We start from the raw sequence: 9,661 nt of genomic DNA, 5'->3' as shown, positions 1-9,661 counted from the left end.
TCGGGCGGACACCATTTTGGGAAGGCTAGAGAAAACGTTTCTCTAGATAACAGACATATATTTTGATCTGGCGATTGAGGAAATTATTATGTTTTAAATGCAATGTCCAGAATCCCCCAGCTGGCATGGCCACTGGCAACTTGGCTCTGCTTCAAGACAGCTTCCTATATCCTCGCTATTATGATTCATTGGCCTAATCATATATAAACTAATAGCAGTACGCATAAAAAGACATGCTTTGCGGTGGGAACGACGACCCTGTTGAATCAGATTCTCGATCCGGAGCAGACTCGATTCGCAATTCGGTTTAAATGCCCAGTGGGAACGACCTCTCAGTTTTCCAATTGCTGGTCCTAACATAGCCAAGAATCCCAATAGAATCAGGGGAATCCTGAGATTTTCGAATCCCAAAAGACACACACACCAGCCCAAAATATCAGGACTTGAAAGCACATAGCGAGGACTGAGCATGCAGAATGAAAATGGAAGGCTGATTCATCGCTGGATGGAAAACCAGGATGGAAATGGAACTGAGTATCTTGGAAACAGAACCACTCTACCCTGCAAGATTTTGCTGCAGCCCTCGCCTGTATTTTTCGCCATTGAAACCGCTAGCCAGGACTGTATGCACTGGTTGTTAATTCTATAGCCACTTTAAGAAGTTCTTTGCGTATATTCCATTTAACATAAACATCTCCTCCTCTGACTGAAAGCGATATGGCAACACAGGTACATAAGATGGTACTACACATGGAAAGTTTTGGACTAGCACAAGTTTGGAGGCAGTGTATGGCACATTTCTATATAAAGCTCAGGAGCAAAAGCAGCAAGACTGTGAATTAATCCATCACAGAAAGGACCTTCTTCCCCCGAGGGAATAATGGGAAGTTCTTCAAAGGGGGAAAAATACAGTGTTTCTTCTTGTGAATTGGTGCGAATTTGTGTTTATTAAAAAAGAAGACGAAAATGGGAGAGGAGAAGACATGGGAGGAAAAATCATAAAAATAGCCTCCAGGAAATAAGATGTGGGTGTGTAAAGGGCAAATTAGAATAGTTTTTAACTCAAAGCATCTTGGAACACTTGATTCCTCGCCACTGAATATATGCTGCGCACCACCCAAAGGTGTGTTTTGCAACTTGTTTTAGGGAAACAACTAGTAAAAACTAGCTTTATGGGAAGCATACGGGAGGCAAAACATGGGACGCTGGGCCTTTTGATGCTCTAAGAAAACTCACCCTGCGGGAAGCTGGTGAGGAGAAGAGAATTTTCACAACACAAAGGCAAGAGAAATGCACACCCATCGTTTTTCGTTTTGCTGACCGACGCTTTCATAACATGAAGCAGGCTTGTAATTTTTCATCTGAAAAGCAACCCAGTTCCTTCACAGGAGAAAAGATTGTGGCAAACTACAACTCCCAGAATTCCATAGATGGTAACTATTATGAGGCGGAACAGACAGGCAGGAAAAAGCATCTCGGTCCTGCTTCCAAAAGTGGGTGCCCACATGGCCCACTCCCAAGTGGACGAATAAGCATGGGCCAACCGCATGGCTCAGCTCCAAGCTACACTGCTGGATAATTTTTTTTGCTGAGTCCCCGCCATACATGTACACCGTCGCACAAACACATGGCCTGGTGCCATTCCATAGCATGGCCGCCCCTTTGATCGGCTACACAATCGCATGTGTGATGCTCTGTCTGTACAGGGCATCAGTGCATCAGCGTGAGAGTGATCCATTAGCACTACACAATCATGGAGGCTCCCCATACATGCCCCCCCTCACTCCATGGCCTCCTGTTGGACTCTCTGGTTTGTGTATGTTGTCATTACATCCATTGCAGTTGTCACACATTCATTTCTTTGCTTTGCTAGAGCCCTGCACTCGTGCAAAGATGCACATCTTCTGCCCTCGGCTTTTTTTTGCTCCCTTTTTTTAGCACTAGAGTATGGCTTTGGTTTCCACCCACCTTTGAGGTGTGCATCATCCAAATACCCTGCCTTCCAAGAGGCTTGAAACCATTTTATTTTGCCCATCTGTTTCAGTCTTTGACAATGTACGAAAAATGGAGGATGCTTTGGATATTGTTGTACTGGAGCCCACATCATTCCCTGCCATTGGGCATACTGACCAGGGCTGGTGGAAGCTGCAGTCCACTGACTTCCAGAGGATTAAATGTTGTCTACCCAGTCCTAGATTGCAGAATGGGCTTTCCTTATCTACGACCAGCTTCTAAGTGGCTGAGGTTTGAGAAGCAGTTTCCAAAACAAATACATTCCTTCCAGTCAAACACCTTCCCTTCCCCTTATTTAAGAGACCTATGGCTGTAGCATGGAATATTGCGGCTTGTACATACATGCTGGCAGGCCCAGACATCTGGGACCAATGGATGGGCTGTTTGCAGTCTGGAGATCTCAGCAAATGTCAATTGCAGATCCTGGGTGTGGAGCCGTTCCTTGGCGTGAAGGATATCGTTTTTTCAGATCAGTATCATGCAACGGGGAGCACCACTGAGATCCCACTTCAAACAAGCAAGGAGGCAGTCATCTGGGTTAAAAAAAGAAACCTTGTTGAGGAATTGTATGGGTTTTAATCACTTAATCCACTGGTTGCACAAATTTGCACATGCTAATAGCCATGCTTCTAGTTCTGAATGCTACAGAAAGGACAAGCGATCCAAAAAAGAACCCGCACCTGCTTTGTTGGTGGCATCATGGTTGTTGTTGTGTGCCTTCAAATAGTTTTACAAGTGAAATTGGCAATGGGCAGTTAAGAGTTTATATACGTCTGCTCTGAGGCTGCATCTGCAGTGCAGAAACAGTCTGGTTCGACACCATTTTAACTGCCATGGCTCAATGCTATGGAATTCCGGGAACTATAGGTTTTTTTTTGTGGCACCAGAACCGAGCTCTGGTGTGCAACAAACTACACTTCCCAAAATTCCGCAGCATTGAGCCATGGCAGTTAAAGTAGTGTCAAACCGGATTGTTTCTGTACTGCGGATGCAGCTTGGAATGTGTTCATTTCTCTGCATGCTGGTCTGTGCAGATTGCAAACTAGACAACCACATATCTGGGTGCGAACACATACATTCACAGAGGATTCTGAAGGAAAATATCACTTTATTTCCTATGTGTGTGTGCATGTGCAGATACTTGTGCCCATTCAGTAAGAAAATCCATTGAATACAGTGAGGCTTAGGGTCTGTACAGACCGGTACGAAAGGCTGGCCTGTGGGTGCGTCAGCGTGCAGCGTCCTCATGACACTTGCCCTAACCCCATCTACAGGGCACCATGATGGCACGTGCCACTCCAGATGGCGCACGCAATCACGACGCACCTCCGATGCTGTGTCCAAATGATGCAGCGCCAAAGGGGCGCCATAGAGCTGCGCCACCGTGCCTATGGTGCCCTTTAGAGGGCCCAAAAAGGAGTCTTTTTTTGTGGCTCCTTTTTGCACCTTCCAAAGACTGGATCAGGGCCATGGCATGAGGTTGCTGTGGCCCCGATCTGGCCAGGAAAGTGGCAGCTGCAGACCGCCCCTTTGGGGTGGTCTGTATAACCCCTTACTCTCAAGAAAGCGTACACAGAAGGAGAAATAAAAGATTATAAAGATTATTTGTCAAAGAGCACTAAGATTTGGTCTTTTATTACATTTTGTGGAGAGTTGTGTTGCTTCCTGACACCGCTTGTAGTGTACTTTACAAACGGGAGTACCCTGAGCATGCTGGTTTAGAACTGGAATTCAGTGGGAAGGAAGGAGGTAAAAAAAACCAGCAATACATTCCAGTGAAAAAAATCAAATCAAATCAATCTATCAGGCTACCATTGGATTGACTAACAAATGCAATCCTATGCAGAAGTAAGTTCCCATGGGTTCCGTGAGGCTTGCTCTTAGCTAAGCAGCTACACGATTGGAGCTGAAATGTTTCTTTGTCATAAAAATGAGTAGTAAATTGGTCACCGGTTGCAGCCCTGAATAAAAAGAAGGAAACGACCATTGCAGTTATAAAAGCTACTTTTTTTAAACAAAAGCTGCCAGCTGATTATTCTTAGTCATCGTGGGCAATGGAGCACGCAACAGTTTACAAGCCCGTGTGGATCCTTGGCTAACTCTAGATTATTTTATCTCTCTCTTGTAGAACGTAGAAGATGATACTGGAATGTGTTCGAGTAGTTTCTGGCATGTTCCTTCTTTCACTTGTTTTCCTTTGAGCATCTGGAGCAGAGGAGTTTCCTTCCTACTGCGATATTTTCCTCTTGCCTGTCACAAAACTAAGTAGGCTAGAAAAACAGAAGTCGGAAACTCAGGCTTGTGTTGGGTGATGAATCAGGCCGTATAAACAAGACAGCGGAGAAAACCATCTCGGAGGGAGCAAAGCATTCTGAATCTTGTAACAAGTCCCCATTTATTTCCAATTAGCACCACAGCGAAGTTCTAGCAGTGAACCTTATTTATTGATCTTTCAAATTATAACACTATTTGTATATAATTATATAGCACAATTATAACTGGGCCACGGGAAATGGCTGGGAAAGCTCATGAGGCATTCGCTTCGCCGAAACAAAGCTGCGCAGTGATATGTGAGCAGCCTAGTGCAACCCTCCCAAATTAGCTGAGCTCCCTTGAAAGTTGCCACTGAACGTTTAAAAGTGCTGGAGGATTTTTCAGAAAGCCTTTTAAAGGAATACTTAAGGACCTGATTAATGGCAGCCATGTGCTATTTGCTAACCCAACTTTTCCCTCAAGGGAAAGATACACACCTTGAGGAAAGGGTGGTAGAAGAGTATGTAGCCAAGAGCTCACAACTATTTATAGTATCTAGGGGCCCGAACAGACAGGCCAAAATAAAGCTGCTTCGGGTCACTTTGGATGTATGTTACTTAAATGATGTATGCGTCCTAAGAGGCCAGAAGCTGCGCCAAAGCCAGGCTCCAGTCCTAAGGACAGGTGCACAGCTTTGGTGCAGCTTTTGGCCTCTTAAGGTCCGTATGTCATTTAAACAGCATACCTCCAAAGTGACCTGAAGCAGCTTTATTTTGGCCTGTCTGTTTGGGCCCTAGGTGTATAGGGTCAGTCCTGCCATTCAGCAGAGTGAGCCTGAGGCAACAAATTTTACAAGTTGCAAAAGGGCAAGACTGACCCTATTGGTATCCTTTTATTTCTGGTGGTTGCATTTCGACTGTTGAGGATGCGAGAACTGCTTGTGAGCTTTTCGGCCTCATTTGCCAAAATAACTTGCCTAGTTGCCATGTATCTTAAGCCGGGGTAGTGGGTTTTGTGGCTTTGCCTCAGGCTTAGGTTAGTCTGTAGGTGTAGCATCACCCCCACTCCTGGTAGTAAAATCTACCACAAAGATGTTCCAAAACACCGTCAACCGATGGGACTTAGACTGGGTTTCCTAAAATTACCGAGATTGGTTTATTCACTTTTTTTCTCTCTTTTGGAGTTAAATTAATGCTCCTTTTCAGAGGGGTGCTGCTGTGTTTTTGTGTCAGATAGGCCATATTTTTGCCAGTTTGTTTTGATACACTGAATTGGCGGGCTTGTCAGAGCCTTGAGCTCACAAAGAGGGTAGTGTCTGTGGGCCCTCTCTGTATAAGACCTGTGAAAACCCAGGAACAGAGAAGTTTGCACAGCTGCAGCTGGAAGCAGACTATAAACCTTTTGCTGCCTTGAGTGGATGGTTTGGGGCCATCATCCTGAGACCTTCCCAATGTGTCTACTTCTCTCTCTCTCAGCACAATCCAGAAACATGTGGACCCCAGGTAGAGCTGTCATGTTTTGACCCAAAGAAGCAAGGTTTTAGCCCCCTTCTCATGGGGGAATGAGTTTAACATCAACATCAAAAAAGGCAGAAGGGAAGGAGTTTCTTCAATGTTAGACCCCCAACCTCCCCTCTCCATTTTAAAAATCACACAGTAGTAAGGAATTTGGCCAGTCAAAAAAGATCTGATTTGTTGACTCGTCCAATTTTATTGATTAAGCATGGCCAATCCCCCTGAAACAAATAATAATAATAATAATAATAATAATAATAATAATAATAATAATTTATTTCTATCCTGCTTTTCTGTTAGCAACAGCCAAGACAAATGCTTAAAATTGTACTTTAGTAGCAACAAATTCTTCACTGAATCTACATTTAAATTAGTCCTTTCATTTGTCCATTAGGCTAAAATTAGGGACAAAACCCTTTCAACATTTGTGTTGTGTCTTCAAGCAACCCATTGCCTAACACATTTACCGTCCTTTTCCCCTCCGAGAAACCAATGTGTCCCAGGCTCTGGATGCGAGTCTTGTCTTGAAGGGGAACCATAAACATGGTGTTTCTCAATGGGCTACTTAGTCACACTCAAAATGGAGGGCATTTTGGAATTCCTCCTGGACAGAAAGTTGAAATGTAGGCCATGTCCTGGAAAAGGAGGATGTCTGGTCACCCTGTACGTAACAAACATGCATGCCTAGATGAGTAATAAAGCAGCAACAGATAGTAAATATTTGGCTCCTTGTTTAACTCTTCTTTTTCAAAGAGTTGTCAGCTGGGATAATCTGTCTTCAAGAAAGGAACTCTTGACTTGGCAGCCGCAAAGTTGCAGTATTCAAGGGGAAAGCATAGAAGACGAAGACAGATTGTTACAAATCATTTCCATGTTGAGAACTGGTCTCAGCGGGGGCAGCTTTCATCGGCCACAACAAGAGGAGATTTGAACATTACTTGCAACAAGTATATTGTGCATTTCGGATGGCCAATAAAGGTATCACTGTTGGGTGGATTTTTGTTTGAATTTACTAAAGGGCCAACACAGCTATCCCTGCATGTCATATGCTGCTTGTGAGCTTTCTAGACAATTATGTTGTCCACTATGAGAGATGAACTAGACAGGCCTTTGGTTTGAACTATCAGGGCTCTTTTTAATGCCCTTATGATATCCAGCTTCCTGATTTCCATGGAGGTCAACTGGAAAGCTCCAATAATCCTGAAAGCGGGGCATGAAGGTATTCCCCTGTTGCTGTGGAACATGTGTTGGCATGTGGCTAACAGGCACACACTGACAAACCTTTCCTCCACAAATTCTCCTTGCAAAACCATTTAAACCAGTGGCTACCGCAACTGAGTCCAGCACATGTCATAAATCAATTACATTTTGCCCGAAGAAGGGTTCCACTTTTTATTTTTGCTCTTCATCTGTCATCTAATGGAATCTGCCAAACTTTTCCTCACGTGAACACATTGGAACATCATTTTACGCGCATGACACCCAAATATGGGCAAGGCATTTGTTTGGGACTTCCATTCTCAAGGGTGGGGGTGGAATCAAAGCAGTGTCAAAAAATTGACATTGTTGTTTTAGTAACCATACGTTTCAAGAAAGTAAAAAAATAGTAACGGGTGTTGAAAAAAATTTCAAAGAAATATATTACCTATTTCTAGATTTTTTAAAATGTCCTTAAATAACTGATTTGTAGTTCTTTATTCCCCTGACTTTCAGTACCCACCCGAAGAGGATACATTTTTTTACCCACCCCTTCAGCAGATCAATGGAAGGAAGTCCCTTCCATTCAAAAAGAGCCAAATTCATTGCCTCCTTCTAGAAAAACAAGGAAGGTTTGCTCTTTGTCACTCATCACCCTTTCTCAGTGGCAGCCATCTCAAGGAGGCCATTTTCTGCGTGGCTGTTAAGATGTGGCAGTAATACTACAGGCCCAACCGAGAATATGAAAACACACTGTTTGTTGATCCTGGACGGCCTGAGTAATACTACCGGCTGCCTGAATGAATTGCTAGAACTGGCAGTTACTGAGGTTTCCAAAAGTCTCTGCAGAAGGGGGCGGTTTGTCAAATTTCCTCTTTGTCCCTCTTCCTCTTACTGCCAAACTCCCATTCTGACGGTCATGTGTGCCCTGCCAGAAAACTGCAGAGAAACTTCAGAGTTGTTGTATTTATCTGAAAGACTCGCTCCGCTGGCAGCGGCAGAAGGCAAAGTTTGCAGAGATGTAGCTTGATGGAAGTTGGAGAGAATTCTCCGAGCGGCTATTTGTCAAACATTTCACACGTTTTAATTGGAGCTACTGTGGCTTCCAGCTGGTGTGGGTTAGTCCGTTCTAAGCAGCCGTCTGTAACAGTGATGGATCATTTAGGATATGGCTACTTCTGCCACACTCACCTCTTAGTCTAGTGCATAAATTCCCACATAGGACTGCATGCGTTGCAAGCAAGGGAGTGGGTGTGACTGGAGGAAGCCGAACGACATGCCAAGAAAATACAGATTTAATGACTGAAATGTACTATGCAAGATGAGAAAACTGGCACATATTTGTCTGCAAACCCCCCCCCCCCCCCCCGCATACCTCCACTAGCAATGAGGTAGGAGCCAAGAGCGAAAAACATAAGAGGAACATTGTTGTGTGAATCCAAAGCTCAGGACCAGCCATAATGTTAGGCAGAGCTCTTGGAAAAGAGAACTGTGTGTGCCACACAGCTTGTGCTGTATCCCCCCAGCTAGGCCATTCAACGCAGTGGGGGATGCTATTCTCTCTCCAGTGTTGACTGCCTGTTTGGTCTGTTTCTGCAGATGAGGTTGGAGAGGGGGAGAGTCTGTCCTTTGCCATATTTCAGTCCCTCATATCCGGGCATCTAATTTGAATATGCAAATTATTATAATTACCCTGGTGCGAACAGTTTTCACCACGAGGGGGAATTGCGACAAGCACTGCAGTTGAAGGATCTTCACAAGCTGGAATGTGCCTAGAGAAGGGCAACCAAGATGATGAAAAGTCCAGAAACCAAGCCATATGAGAAATGATTTAGGGAGCCGATTGCCATCTTTGAATACCCGAAGAGATAGAATCAGGGTCGGCGCTAGGTATTTGGCCACCCTAGGCGAGAAATATTTTGGCACCCCCCCGTCGCCCCTCATAATTATTTTCACCCCTTGATTTCCTCTGTTTTGTTTGTTAAAGCTAAACATGACATAAAACTTAGGTTCCAATCTCTTGTCATGGTATTGAGAATTAGTCAAAAAACCAATTAGGTTTTTACAGCTTAAAGACTTTTTTATTGCTGTGCCATTTGGAATGGAGTTTCAATAAATGATTTCTGATTACGTAATGATAAAAAGACATAGGAGACAGGGCGGCTGGGTGCCCCCCTGTCCCCTAAGATAATGTAATAATAAATAGAGTACTCACCTAAACAACTAAAACTTCCTCTTTACTTAGTTTAAAACCTGTCGTAAGAATGCAGCACAGTATTATATCAAAAAAAGCCGCCAAGCTGCCCCTAAATTTTGCTGCCCTAGGCAGCTGCCTAGTTCGCCTATATTGATAAGCCAGCCCTAGGTAGCATGTATACGATGGAGCAAACTTGTTTTCTGCTGTTGCAAACATGAGAGCACAAACCAATGGATTCAAATTACAAGACAAAAAAAGATTCCACCAAACCGTACAAAGAACTTTTTGACGGTCATTGCTGGCGGACAGTGAAAGAAACTGCCTTGGTGAGGAGTGGAAAGAGTTCTTTGGAGGTCTTTAAACAAAGGTTGCATGGACATTTCTCAGGAGGGCTTTACTTGTGTATTACTACACGGCATGGACTGTGATCCCTTCCAAATGTAAGAGTCTATGGTTTTATTATTCTGGTTGACCATGTTGAGAAACT

The sequence above is a fragment of the Sceloporus occidentalis genome, unplaced genomic scaffold (genome assembly GCF_023333645.1).
Source record: "Sceloporus occidentalis isolate IW3139 unplaced genomic scaffold, rSceOcc1.0.p SCAF_138, whole genome shotgun sequence".
Taxonomy (NCBI): Eukaryota; Metazoa; Chordata; class Lepidosauria; order Squamata; family Phrynosomatidae; genus Sceloporus; species Sceloporus occidentalis.
This window is presented reverse-complemented; position numbering follows the sequence as displayed.